The 14,837-nt window shown below is 38.7% G+C and overlaps 1 long non-coding RNA gene across 1 annotated transcript; it reads right to left on the bottom strand.

Annotated features, from left to right (window-relative positions):
- Positions 1-13,126: 13,126 nt before the first annotated feature.
- On the bottom strand, positions 13,127-14,266 carry LOC129409237 (uncharacterized). Its single transcript, XR_008632314.1, has 4 exons — positions 14,037-14,266; positions 13,722-13,851; positions 13,572-13,646; positions 13,127-13,419 (listed from the first exon to the last, which is right to left on the bottom strand). It is a non-coding gene; the product is annotated as an uncharacterized LOC129409237 (long non-coding RNA).
- Positions 14,267-14,837: the final 571 nt, after the last annotated feature.

Below are 14,837 nucleotides of genomic sequence, written 5' to 3'. Positions count from 1 at the left end.
GTAAAAAAAAAAGAAAAAAAAGTTTATTTTAAATGGTTTGCCATGATCCACTACACCTAATCTTGGGCATTCCAATTATTCTAATTAGCCATGATGAGTTAATGAGTGCTTTTCAAAACCAGTGCGGAGTTTTAATTGTAAAGCTAAAATCATGCTAACATGTATTTCCTGATTTGCCACACAGCTGTCCTATTTTGACCTCAAGAACTGCTTATACAACATATTGCAATTCTGCGGTTGCCATGGCTGTGACTGCTCTTGTGACTGAGTGGCTGGCACACTGAGCAGTTTTTAAACAACTTTTAATTTTACATTTTGAATTTGCATGACTCTTTTTTTGTTTGAGCTTTTCTGTTATCATTGTATTTCACTGCTCTTTGTGCTTAAATTGCATCTCCTGGACAAATTGTGTGATTTAGATTTTATTTGAAAATAAATTTTACCAGTAGCTGTAAATAACCACCTTTAATTTCCACATTATTATAAATTGGACAACATTAGCTTCGGAGTCAATTATTTGAGTTATAGTGTAAAATAACTCTTGACAGGTTCCCTCAGTGTTCCACAAAGATGGGTCAAATGCACGGAAACAAAGTGCATCTTATCCCTAAATTGCACTATGTAATTTTTTGGTTGGGGGTCCGTCACCTGCTTGTTTCTATGGAGATGTCATTGATCTGCCTGGAATGTTCCACAGTATGACATTAATTAATTATCTGATAGAAAGGTTTAATATCATACTGCGGAACATTCCAGAAAAAAGACAAAGCAAAAACATGGTAGTGGGGTGGGGGTTTAGTCCTGGTTAAATCCTGTTTTTGTCCTGTTTTAGGCCTGGTTTAGACCTGGTTTAGACTTGATTTAGTCCTGGTTTAGACCCAGTTTAGACCTGATTTAGTCCTGGTTTTAGACCTGGTTTAGACCTGGTTTAGACCTGATTTAGTCCTGGTTTAGACCTGGTTTAACCTGATTTAGTCCTGGATTAGACCTGGTTTAGACCTGATTTAGACCTGATTTAGTCCTGGTTTACAGACCTGATTTAGACCTGGTTTAGACAAGGTTTAGACCTGATTAATCCTGGTTTTAGACCTGGTTTAGACCTGGTTTAGACCTGGTTTAGACTTGATTTAATCCTGGTTTAGACCCAGTTTAGACCTGATTTAGTCCTGGTTTTAGACTTGGTTTAGACCTGGTTTAGACCTGATTTAGTCCTGGTTTAGACCTGGTTTAACCTGATTTAGTCCTGGATTAGACCTGGTTTAGACCTGATTTAGTCCTGGTTTACAGACCTGATTTAGACCTGGTTTAGACAAGGTTTAGACCTGATTAATCCTGGTTTTAGACCTGGTTTAGACCTGGTTTAGAACTGGTTTAGACAAGGTTTAGACCTGATTTAGTCCTGTTTTAGACCTGGTTTAGACCTGGTTTAGACCTGGTTTAGACCTGATTTAATCCTGGATTGGACCTGGTTTAGACCTGATTTAGTCCTGGTTCAGACATGGTTTAGTCCTGATTATAGTTCTGGTTTAGTTCTGGTTTTAGTTCTGGTTTAGAGACACGGCCTGTGCAGCGTACGGGAGGAGGTGCAGTTCACGAAGCGCATGGGTGTACGGAGGGTGGCTTGCGCTTTCACGGCCCGGTTCCAAACAACCCATGGCCTGGTACTGGTCCCTGGTCCGGAGGTTGGGGACCCCTGATATACAATAAATCATACATGTATCTAGAAATAAGGCACTAAAGATTTTCAAAACTTCACCTTGTCTACCATGTCAGATACACCTCCATGTTTTAAGTTTTACATTAAAGGTGTATTGTGTAACTTTTCTGGCGGAGGGTGTGTCAAATGCTCTGTGGAGATGTTATTGCTTTGTCTGGAATGTTTCACAGTATAACATTTAACAATTCTATCTTCATGGAGACCAAACCAGACCAAGTTATAGGTCAAATCTGTGGAGAGGCGACCCCCTTCACAATCACAATGCCTGTTTTGGAGGTATTTTTGAGCTATAAAAGCACCTGTAATTTAATAAGAAATGTAAAGTAGAGCTGTTTAATGTCGTACTGTGGAACATTCCAAGTAGAGCAATGACATATCCATAGAAACATGCACATGATGGACTCCCCAACCAAAATGTTACATAGTGCACCTTTAAAATACCACCCTCCCTCTCAAAACCCCCTAAATAAAAACTTTTCTCTATATATAACTCACTGCCTGATGCAACACGACTTCACTCCTCCTTCAGTTTTTTGAGCGACTCTTGAGCAGTAATTTAAAACCTCCTCTGGTTCATGATCTCTTGTGTCTCTTCTGAACACAGCTATAAGCACTATATTTCTTTACTACCTCAGCGTCTTGCTCCTGTAATCCTGTAAAGTCGCTGTAAATACTCCAGCCTCGTCCTCCGTCCAGCCAAAAGGTCCTCCCTGACATGTCTCTAAATTACCTCCACAAAAGTTAAGTGTCAGCCTGATTTTTACTCGTGACCTTTGCCGCTGCTTCCTGGTATAAGACTATTAAAATGTATTTATAGTGTCTTGTAAAGAGCAAGACAGATGGAGAAGTGTGCAGGAGGATAGTGTAATATGGCAGAAATGTGGTTTAAATGTTGCACTGACAGATAATAAAGGTATGGCTAGGAGACTCGGTGAGAAAAGGTTAGTGCAGCATTGCTTGACTTATAGGCTGTAGATGGTGTTTTGTTTTGCCATTTCCATATGGGCACACTACAGCAATTATTTATCTTTAGAGTTGTACTATGTAACCTTTTCTGGTGAAAAGCCTGCCACTAACATGTTTCCATTGAGATTTCATTGTTACAATATGACATTAAATGGCACACAATATGGCATTAAATGTAACGCCACGGAAACCAGGTGGTTGGTTGATTTGTGTCATTTGTGTTTTTGAAACTTTTAGTTTTTTGAGTTCAGTTTTAACATCATATCATGGGATTTTAACCAACTAAGGAGTACAGCATGCGCAGTTCAAAGGACACATGTTTTTCTCATATCCATTAGGGTGACCATATTTCCGTTTCTGAAAACCTGGACACCTTACTGGGAGTGGGGCCTCGACATTGAGCTACAGTCGTCCCTGGCTATATCGCGGTTCACCTTTCGCAGTCTCGCTGTTTCGTTTTTTGTGTGCAATTTTGGATGCTTTTTTTTTTTTTTTTTAACACACGGGTGGGTCAGGACTAAACCAGGTCTAAACCAGGACTAATCTTGGACTTAAGAGAGAGAACCCCTGAGCAGATCGTCCACAAACTGCGATCGGGTGACGGCCGTGCTTACCTTCATGAGGTGCGGAGCTGAGCCGGTCCTTTCTCCTGCAGTCACCTCCGAGCCCGTCCCGACAATGAGTCCTGTTTCAGTTCTGGTTTACTCCTGTTTTAGTCCTAGTTCAGTCCTAGATTAGTCCTCCTCTTCAGTCCTGGAATCAGTCCTGGGTTAGTCCTGGTTTAGTCTTGGTTCAGTCCGTGACGTAGGCAGCGCAAAAAATGTATATAATCTCAGATTAATGGGGGGGGTGTGGTCCTGTACCTGTACTGCCGCTGTACAGCGGGTCTCCAAAAATGGACCCATGCAGGACTCTGTGCTGTAGGGCTCCATTACGGACCGGGACGGAAAATGGAGAATTTCTTGTACAAGTCATTGTTAAATGAGCATTTGTGCTTCGGCATGTTGCAGACTGACCGACTGGTTGTGTCTGCTCACTCCTTCTGAGTTACAGAGAGCTACAAGAGCTGCTCAGTTTAATGGACCCAATCAACGGTAATAAAAACCCAGACATTTCCATCACATAAAAAACAAAACAAAAAAACTGACACCCAGGACAGGATGCAAAAAACTGACATGTCCGGGAAAAAACTGACGCTTGGTCACTCTAATATCCATGGAAACCATACAAGGAACTAGCTAAGGAACTAGCTAAGGAGGTAACTATGGACATTTGAGATGCTACAGGCCTTTACACCAAATGTGGCAAATGACCTTCCAGAAGAAACACTTTAAGGGAATGGTTCATTTTGTCAGCAGTAGGTTCTATTCACGCTTATGTCACAAACCAGGAAGACGTTTGGAAAGATGCAATGACAACTTCCGGTGAGCTCTGTTCTAGGAAAAAATTAGAAAATGGTCCAGTTTTCTTCATCTTCATGTCATTTTAGCCTTCTGTTACATTCGGCTAACAATTACAACCATACTTCAGTTTTCATCATTTCCCCACTGACACACAATTCCGGGCGCACTGGGTACATGTGATTAGGAAAGATGAGGCGCCACATTTCAGATGATTCCAAACAGCACATACATATGCAGTCTTCATTTTACCTCTGATCACATTTACTTCAGTGGGTTTTATCAGAGTCGGTCAGCGAGCCCAGTGTCGGGAATTACACTGGAAGTGACAACTGCATCTTTCCAACCGTCTTCATGGTTTGTGACGTAGGCTCTATTCACATTTATCAACAACGGAGTGGGGTAAGAACGAGACCTTTCCTGTTGTGTTCACCTGGTTTCCCCCAGTCACTGCTGTGACGCTGCAGGACACAGAGGATGGACACTTTTTTCATGACCCTGCCTGACCAGTCCTCCTGTTAAACTGCACTGAGACCTTTGACTGACACAAGGCCACTGAGAAGCGCAGTGTAAATGTTTCCACAGAATTTCCCTGGAGATCAATAAAGTATATATATATATATATATATATATATATATCTTTATCTCTCTCCATGAGTAGGAGATGTCACCCAGATTTACAGGTGGTGCAAGGAAGAGAAGAAAAAAAAGAGTTACAATTTCCATTTTAACTTGCTAATTCTGCAGACATTCTAAAGCCCATTTGAAGACATTTTGTTAATCAGTGCTTATGACCATCTCAATTTTGTATATCTGTGGCAAAGAGGGAAAAAGTTAAGAAGAAATAGGCCCTTACATTAAAGGTACACTGTGTAACTTTTCTGCCACATTTAATACTTGGTTTGCTGAGAGAGTACATGTTTGTGGAAAAAAGTTGAGAGGAAAAATACAAAAATACATAAAGTTTTAAAGCAGAATACCTCTACTTTTGTACTGAACATTAAAGAAACATGTAGCTTTTAAAAAGTTTAGTCCAGAAAGAAATGAAACCTTTTACTAATTAAACTCTTCATTTTGAGTGCCCCTCTGTATTCTGCCGTGTAAAATCCTCAGAGGACATTAATGCAACATAATGAGTAAAAGACTCTCATTGTGTTTTTTATCAGCTCTCAAAAATCATTACAGAGAAATATACTTGAGCTCGAGTGGAATAAAATGTATTTAATTATATTTGTTAGTTCCCTTTTTAGTGTGTGCCTGCGGTATTTACTTCTGAGACAGACAAAAAAGCAACAGTTCTTCAGTGTATATGGCACGTTTTCATGTTTTATTCCAAATATCACTTTGTTTTCTGGGATACTACCTGTTATCATAGTTTTACATCAGTCACGTCCTAGTTTGTAAAATGAATTCCTCTCTTTTGTACAGAATATAATCAAAGCGCAGGAAAAAATCACATCACCAACACATGTTTTAAAGTGGGACTTAACCGAAACTATGCCCACAACCACGTTTCAAATTGAAAGTGAGAGGGGAATAGGGATGGGCTCTTGGCTTCTAAGAAATGGTGTGATTGGTCTAATAGGTATCCACACTTTAACCTGCGTGATGTCACATAGTACTTGAAGTTGCTGTGACCACTGGAGGCAGCACACAAGAAGATGTTTTTGACCACAAAGCTTTCTTATTTAAGCTTTATTTCAATGTACCTGTTTAGAATGAAATTGCCAAACATTACCAGAAACATTAGCCAATGCTAATGCTAATGTGTACTTGGTTTAGTAATGAAGAAGAAGAAGAATGTTTAGTTCTACTTAAAAAAAAAAGTTTTGTCATGTATTTTTATTATTTTATTATTTATTATTTATGTCAAATTATAAACAATTATGTAAAGTAGATGAGCTTTGCCAATTGTGAAGGGTGTAGTTGCTAAAACTATTTAAAAAAAATGTTATTATTATATATATTTTTTTCTATTATTTTCAAGTTTTGTCTCCTTTGGTATGGTTTATTCTTTGATCATAATTTTGTTTTGTTATTTTATTTGTTTTGTTCAAAATTATTATTGTTTATGTTCATTATTTTCATGTGTTGTGTTGAAGTCTTCATCATAGAGACTGAATTAAAAGAAAAGAAAACTTTCAATATTGTAATTTTACTACTTTTTAGTGAAAGAAGTAGTGTAACCTGTGGTGTACTTTAAGTTTTAAGTGGAAAAAGCATCAGAAGAGTCGAATTAATGGCCTTTTAACTCCTCAGTACTTCAACCTTTCCTTTGTTGTAGTCAAGGCCGTGCTGTTGACTCTACAAAGACGTGTATTGATCTGTGTCTGAGCCCTTAGATAACATAGACACTTTATCGTCTGCATGTTACAAGGCTGCCGAACGTTTAGATTTCATATAATAACTGTATTCACCTCCTTTACACAACAATAACTTTACACAATATTAACTTACACACCAATAACTTTACACACCAATAACTTTACACAGCAATAACTGTACACAGCAATACTTTTACAAGGTAATAACCTTACACGGCATTAACTTTACACCGCAATAACCATACCTCAAAAACTTTACACAACATTAACTTTACATAGAAATGACTTTACACAGCATTAACTTTACACAGCATTAATTTTACACAGCATTAATTTTACAGAGCAATAACTTTACACAGCAACAATGTCACACTACAATAAATTTACATAGCAGTAACGTTACACAGCAGGTGCCGGGGTTAGCAGTCTGAGCAGGGCCTCCCAGACTTCCCTCTCCTCACACACTTCCTTCAGCTTTTCCAGGGGGTTCCCAGGCCAGCCTAGAGGCATAGTCCCTCCAGCGTGTCCTGGGTCTTCCCCGAGGCCTCCTCCCAGTGGGACATGCCTGGAACACCTGCCCAGGAGGCATCCGAAACAGATGCCCTAGCCACCTCAGCTGGCTCCTCTCAACGTAGAGGAGCAGCGGCTCTACTCCGAGCTCCTCCTGTGTGACTTAGCTCCTCAAACTATCTCTAAGGGAACACCCATCCACCCTGCGAAGGAAACACATTTCGACAGCTTGTATCCGCAATCTTGTCCTATCGGCCATTACCCACAGCTCATGACCATAGGTGAGAGTAGGAAAATAGATTGACCGGTAAATCAAGACCTTTGCCTTTTGGCCCCCCTCGACCAACCCCGGATAAGCAGAAGAAAATGGATGGATGGAGTGTTACACAGCATTAACTTTACATAGCAATAACTTTATACAGCAATAACTTTACACTGCTATCAGTTTACACAGCAATAACTTTACACTGCAATAACCATACCTTAATAACTTCACACAGCAATAACTTTACATGGTAGTAACTTTACGCTCATTCAGCCTTTCAACGTGACCACTGACATACTAGTATAAGAGAATAACATATTATGAGTAGACACAGTTATTTTTAATGGGCAATCTCTTCTCTAAAGTGGTGCGTAGAGCAGTTGAAATTGGTACTCAAGTAAGAGTACCATTATATCACATTAAGATTACGTTGCCCGTCTCTCTCCCACTCTCTTTCATGCCTTCATCACCTCCAGACTCGAGTACTACAGTATAATGGCCTTCTGGTCTCCTCTCCACCCACCTTCAAAAACTGCAACACATCCAGACCTTTGCCGCCCGCCTCCTCACCCACAACCACTCCAGAGTCCACATCACCTCTGTCCTCAAACACTTCTTCACTGGCTCCCTGTACAATCACGATGGGACTTTTGGCTCTTTTGTGGGATCTGAATCTTTTGGGTCTGTTCATTTCAAAGTGTTGTTTAAACGAGTGGTTCTTTATTCATATGACAACCAAACTAAACGCAAAGAGAAAATACCATGGTAAAAATTGTGTTTAAAATTGTTGGAATTGTGAAACTCTAAATAAAATGTTGCACTACAATAACAGCCTAATTATAAATACATAAATAAAGATATTAATTAATTAAACAACTATTCTTACAATGCAAAATATGTTTTTGAGTAAGAGTAAGAGTAGTGCTATACTTTAAAGGTGCACTGTGTAACTTTTCTGGTAAGGGATCCTCCACAAGCTTGTTTCCATGGAGATATTATTGGTAAAAGGTTTCACGGTATGGCATTAAACTCACCTATGTTGCATTTATTCAATTGCAGATGTGTTGCTGCTCAAAAAACACTATGAAAAACATGCATTCCTGCACAGATCAAACCTGTAACTTGGCATTGCGGGCTTGTCTTCATGGAGTTAATGCCATACTGTGGGACATTCTAAACAAAGAAATAATACAGAGGCCCTGAGAGGCAAGAGAGAGAGAAAAAAAAGAGGCAGGTCATTTGGGGTCTATTTATTGATTTTTTTTCACCAACTCAAAAAAATTCTCAAAAAAATTATACACATTTTTTTATTTTTTTTCTAGAAAAAAAAAAAAAATCTACAAAAATAAATAAATAAATAAATAAATAATTATTTTGTGTGTGTGTTTTTTTTCCCCTGTTGATGTGGCTAAAAAAAAAAAAAAAAACACAGCTCAGAGCCTAAGTGTTTTCCCAGTATATTCCTCTAAATACCAAACTTCTAACGCCATGAGCAAATCTTTTTTCTTTTTTTTTTCATCAGCCACATCAACGTTGAAAAAAAAAAAAAAAACAGAGAAAAAAAAAATGTTGTAGAAAAAAAACTAACCAACAACAACAAAAAAAAAAAAACTTAGAAAATAGAGCCCAAATGACCTTTTTTTTTTTTCTCTCTTGCCTCTCAGGGCGTCTGTACAATAACACAATAACAACTTCATGAAGACAAACAGGTGGTGACCCTCTAACAGAAAGTTACACAGTTATTACTCAAGTTGGAGTAAAAGTATGGAGTCTAAAAATACTTTGACAATTGTATTATTAAAAAACAAAAAAAGAACTCAAGTAAAAAGTTACTGAGAAAATGTAACGGAGCACCTCTGCTATTTGCACACCATAAATTGAAATTCCAGTATTGCATAACAGTAACACTGGAGCTAAAAGCTAAATTTAAAAAAAAAGTGTCCACATTTTGCCTGGTCACATTTCTCTCCTCGGTGGTACTTTTAATTGCTGAGCGGGCGTGTTTGCAGTTTCCAGCTCCTCCTCAGGCCCATGCACAGTTTTAGGATGCTAATATGAGGTGATTGAGTGGTTCAACAGGCACGACTTCGCCTGTGGGGGTCCTCCTCTCCCCTCCTCTTCCTCACTGGATAATTTGGACCCCGCAGAGAAGAAGAGTGAGATGTGCTCATTATCGCCTCCTGGTTTGGACTGAGCCTCGCGGACACATGGCTCAGCAGTCCTGCCCTCTCCAAAAAAACAACTCAGAATAAAGATGGGAAATACTGACTGCCCATTGCCGCGGGTTACAGTTAGCCGTTAGCCTCTGGGAGCTAAAAACAGCAGCAGTGCAAAGTAGTGGTAAATTTGTTCCTGTATTCTTTTATTAACAGGCATTTGTGTATATGACAAATGAACGTGGAAAGAGAATTGGTGGGGGTATGACTGATTCTTAAAGGGCACTGTTTTCTGATCTGTGTTGTGATGTATGTTATAATGTTGTTTCGGCATTTATGCATAATTAATTACCACGGCATGCATGCATTTACCACTAAAGGCTGATAGGGGTAGTTTATTACCTGGTTCCCGAAGCGTTGACCAGGTTTTGTATTCACCCTATGTGTCTGCGTGTCTGTCCACCCGCCATAATTCCGCCATTTATGGACCGATTGTCACCAAATTTGGTAGGTGAGTCACACCCCCGTGTCTGATGCCGCAAAAAAAGTTTGGTGGCGATCCAATGTCATTTGAGGTCACACAGGTCAAATGAAAGGTCACACCATTATAAAGGATAGGCAATTTCGGCAATTTCTGAACCATCTGCAGCCTAAAATATTCACCCAGTCATCACACAAGTTGGCACACACATAACATAACTGGGGTACACGCGTTTTTGGTCATAACTTCGCGAAGGATCAAGCTAGAGTAATGGGAGTGGTCTCAAAAGCTCAGAAAAAATATGATCTATTTATAATTCTATGCATTTGTATAGTAAAATATTAATACTTTTCAAGATAATCACTAATTGTAACAGTTCCTTTCTCTTTCAGTGTAGCTGTTAAAATTCTAATTGGAACAAAAATAATTTCTATTTCTTCTTTTTCTGGTGACACATAACACACTGATCTATAGTCACACAACTAACATACACGCAACTCATAAAAAATTACATTTTGGTTACACGTTAGTAAACACAGACATTCTCATGTGTGAACAATATCACACAGATGTTCATGGGCGTGTACAGATACACACATTGCATTGTGGATATAACAATCATGTAATATGGGCTGGGCTCCTCATAAGCTGCTTCTGTGGTGATGAACTGACCCCACCAATGTCTCATGGAGGACCAGGTTAATATCTCTGATTGTGCTTGTTTACTTTCTTTAGATGCTAAAAAGTCATGTACATGTCACTTACTGTCTTTAAATATGATGACAATATAAAATCCAGTAGAGTCAGACCTAAGTTTTATAATAAGTTGCTGATTTATAGTGAAGTTTTACATCACTAAATACATCGCCTTTTATATCGGCTAGCGGCACCTCCAACTCTCATTTTATCGGTATCACACATCAGCCACAAAAAATCCATATCGGTCAGGCCTTAGAGGTAACAACATTATAACATGGCTTAAAAAATAAATTTTGTGTAATACAGGACTTTTAACTTTGCATATTTTAAATATAATTAACCGCCTGAATTACTTTACTCTCAAGTGGGTTATTATCAAAGTCACTGGGTTCTCTTTGTGTTTTTCCCACACATTTTTAAGATAAGTCTCAGATAAACTGCACATTTTTAGTGGAACAATGTGAAAGATTTCAATAATGATGTTAGAAATACCAAATTATATAATATAGGTTCATTAAAGGTGCACTGAGTAACTTATTAAACTTATATGAGATGCATTTTAGAGTGTGGATCGGGCTGAATTTTCTGTCCAAGCCCGGCCCGCGAGAGAGCAGTGATCGAGTCCGACCCAAGCCCAAAAGGTATTAAGATATTGTGTTTGAATCCGACTGAACCCGACACAATTAAAATCACACTATTTTCATAAGCTTACTAATGGCACATGTAGGATATTGTTGGAGTCGCCTTTAACAGACACAGAGACGTAACATACAAACTCGGGATATAGCGAAAATAATGAGGAGACTTTATCACTCACCTCTCGTAAAGCTGCAAATTTAAAATGCAGCATCTCATCCACATTATCCATAGAAATTGTCCTCCACAAATAATGACATCCAGTTCACAAAACAGCGCTGTGAATTCAGTTTGAGGTGTTCTTTAAAAGTTAAAAGGCAAGAGTAGTTCCTCACGTGTCTGTTTACATCCACACAGCGCGCGGATCGAGGTGAAGCTGCAGATTAGCGATAGTAACTCTATGTCCTGTGTACTTTATCACCAAACTTTTATGTTTTAAAAATCACATCTCGGAAGTATGGCATCACATTTCACAAATAATAACACAGTTTTGACTTGTATCTAAACTCGAAGTGCGGCGCTCTCATCTTTGAACACCTAAGAGTATTAAAGCGAATGGTTTTACCGTAGACAGGAAACAGCTGACATGATCGCACTCACAATTTTATAGCCTGTGGTCCTCAGACATATCCCACAGCAGCCATTAAGTCTCATAAGATTCTCCTTCTGTCTGTGGTGTGCGCTTTTTTTGTCGCACATTTAAAAATCGTTTAAGAAAGAAAAATCCTGTAGTGTGTGGAGGCCTTAAGCTGTTTTTAATTTTACATTTGAGTCAGACCCGAGCCCTAATCTAAATATTTGTCCAAGTTCGACCGAGCCCGTCGGACTTTGGTCAGGTTTCCAAGCTCTAATGTATTTACTCCATTATGGGTTTTACAGCTCAAAAACACCTTTAAAAATATGCATTCCTACTGTGAGTGGAATTGCCTCTACACAGATCTTACCTGTAAATTGGTCTGGTGGCATTTCCTTCTATGGAGACTGAAAAGTTTAATACCATACTTTGGAACATTGGAGGGAAAGCAATAACATCTCCATGGAGACAAGTAACTGTCAGGCCATCTGCCAGAAAAAGGTTACACAGTGCATCTTTAAATTCTAATTTGATAAATTTAACATGGTCTAATTAATAACATTATTGGTACAAAAATCATGCTACAACAGGGCTATATTTTTTTCAATTACCTAATGCGTGTAACTAAATAAAACATCTGTAATTATCTTTGTTCAACCCTCCTCTCCACCATTCAAAGTTTTTAATTAGGAAAGTAAAAAGGGTGAAAAAAGGAGCTGAGTTGTGCTGATACAGACCTTGATTAAATTCGTACTCAATAAAAACTACAGCTTGTAAAATGTTAATGAACTAAGGGAGTAGTAAAAAGGTCTTTAAAAAAACTGGGGCACAAGTATTTTTGGGCCAGTGTAAGTCAAGGAGCACCACATCTGACCGCTATAAAATATTCAGATGTCTAATTCGGATTCACTTTATTCATGACTTCTTCAAGGTTGATTCATAGTTCATGTGATATTACAATACAGTATGCTTGTAGTTTTAACTTAGCTGGAGGACAGGTATGGAGTAAGAAAGCTTTCAGAAATATTTGTGTGCCTAGGATAGAAATCCATGAATATTTGGGAAGTCCGTGCAGATTTGGCTGTAGCTGAGTGTAAAGTAAATATTCGTAAACTCTCGAATGAGTCCAGTTGTACATAAATGTATTGTGTGTATTTTATCCATCAGAATATGAACTGAAAAGTTACAACAAGAATTACAATCACTAAACGAAAATGTATGCTTACGGTTTCTTCAGTCCGAAAACGAATTCAGAGATGCGACTCAACTGTCAAAAATATGTCATCACTTCACACACTGAAAAAAAAAGGTTGCTGGATTTGCGTAAAAAAGTTATGGACAGCGGTTGCATGCAATAAAATTATGTTTAGGCTTTGAAACTTTTTTCGATCCCCTCTACACATATTTTTCTTGGAACATGAACATCACTTTTTCATGTTGATGAAATTTGAACAAATCATGCTGAATATGCATATTTATCTTATGGTACCTTATCATGAAATGTATAAGTATGTATAATTTAATTTAATTGATCTAATTCTGTAAAAGAATACAAAAACAGTCTTTAGTTTTCCACAGTTCTGTTTTGTCTTAAACAGAATCAAACACAAAGAGAGCACAGGGACAGAGATACACAGTTTGGAGCTGGACAGTGTGAAGATTTATTCCAGTGAAGAAGCTCTGGTCTCTGCCTGTGGACACAGAATAACACATGATGATCACATTATGATGATCTACACTGTTGTACATGTTTAAATACATTTAAAGCACTTATTACTACAATAATGGACCAGAACAGAATCACAAGAACATTAGAAGTGTATCTGCAGAAACAAAAACTCACCATGTGCTGCTTTTCTTCCTCTAAACACAGTAACAGGGAGGGCATCTGGTATAAAGTCTCCTAATGCCACATCACCTTGTACAAGTACGATAAGTTCAATAGGAAGTTCATTTTGAAAAATTTTAAAATAATTTTAGTTGGTTTACTTACTTTGTTCATCTGTGCTCTGTGTTTTGTTGGTTCTCAAACATCTTCCTTTTTTCTGAAACATCAACTATAACATTCATGAACTTCCCCACAGCTCCAGCAGAGCTCTGGACGTCACTCTTTGTAGACGACTCTGGAAGCAACACATTCAAATCTTAGTACAAGTGTCACACTCTTGTAGATGGACAGTCAAATACAATTTGTTTCAAGCTGTCCTTACATTAACTCTAATTTCAAATAAAACAACACAAACATGTTTTAACAATGACGACATTCTAGGCCGGAGAAGCACATAATAAAATCTTTGAAAAGTCTTACCTCCAGATCAGCTTCATAATCCTCCTGCTCCACACTGTGTGTCCTCTGCTCCTGGAACTGTCCTGTGTCCTGTTACATTAGAATTTTCCCTCCAAAAGTTTTGGGGAGGAGAATTCCAGAGGGAGGAGCCTCACCAGAGATTATAATAAAGTCATGTTTCCTCAACCTGATTAAAACATGCAGGTCTCACATCGGCCACAATCAAGCGATGTTTGTAAGATTTAAACATGCTTGACAGAGAAACGTAAAAAAGTGATGTTATTGTTGTCAAATTTGTTTTTTGCAATTTGAGCAACCCCTCTCGGACCGTTTTTTCAGTGCAGGCATTATTTATTGAACAGAAGAAACATTGATCAAGATGCTGGACTTTTATGATGCATATGGACTGAATCAGGACTAAACCAGGACTGATCCCATAACTCATTCCAGGACTGAACCAGGAGAACTAAATCAAGACTGAACTAGGACTAAAACAGGACTAAACCAAAACTGAACCAGGACTGAGAGCCGGAATGGACCTGGAGATGCACCCGTGTAGACCGTCAGGTGACCACAGACAAAAGGACTGGCTCAGAGCTCCGTTCCCCTCAGGGCCAAGCGCAGCCATCACCCATTCGCACTCTGCGGACACCCTGCTCCACGGACTCGGGGTTCTAGTTTAGGCCTGGTTTAGTCCTGGTTTAGTTCTGGTTTAGTCCTGGGATCAGTCCTGGGATCAGTCCTCTTGGTTGCAACATACCTGGTGTTGTGTTTGGTTTCATTCACACATGTTTAACACACAAACCCTGCATATTTAGGTTG

The sequence above is a fragment of the Boleophthalmus pectinirostris genome, unplaced genomic scaffold (assembly GCF_026225935.1).
Source record: "Boleophthalmus pectinirostris isolate CB_2022bp ecotype Guang Dong unplaced genomic scaffold, ASM2622593v1 HiC_scaffold_10, whole genome shotgun sequence".
NCBI classification, from domain to species: Eukaryota; Metazoa; Chordata; class Actinopteri; order Gobiiformes; family Gobiidae; genus Boleophthalmus; species Boleophthalmus pectinirostris.
The sequence above is the reverse complement of the archived record's forward strand: the minus strand, read 5'-3'. Positions and strand labels throughout refer to the sequence as shown.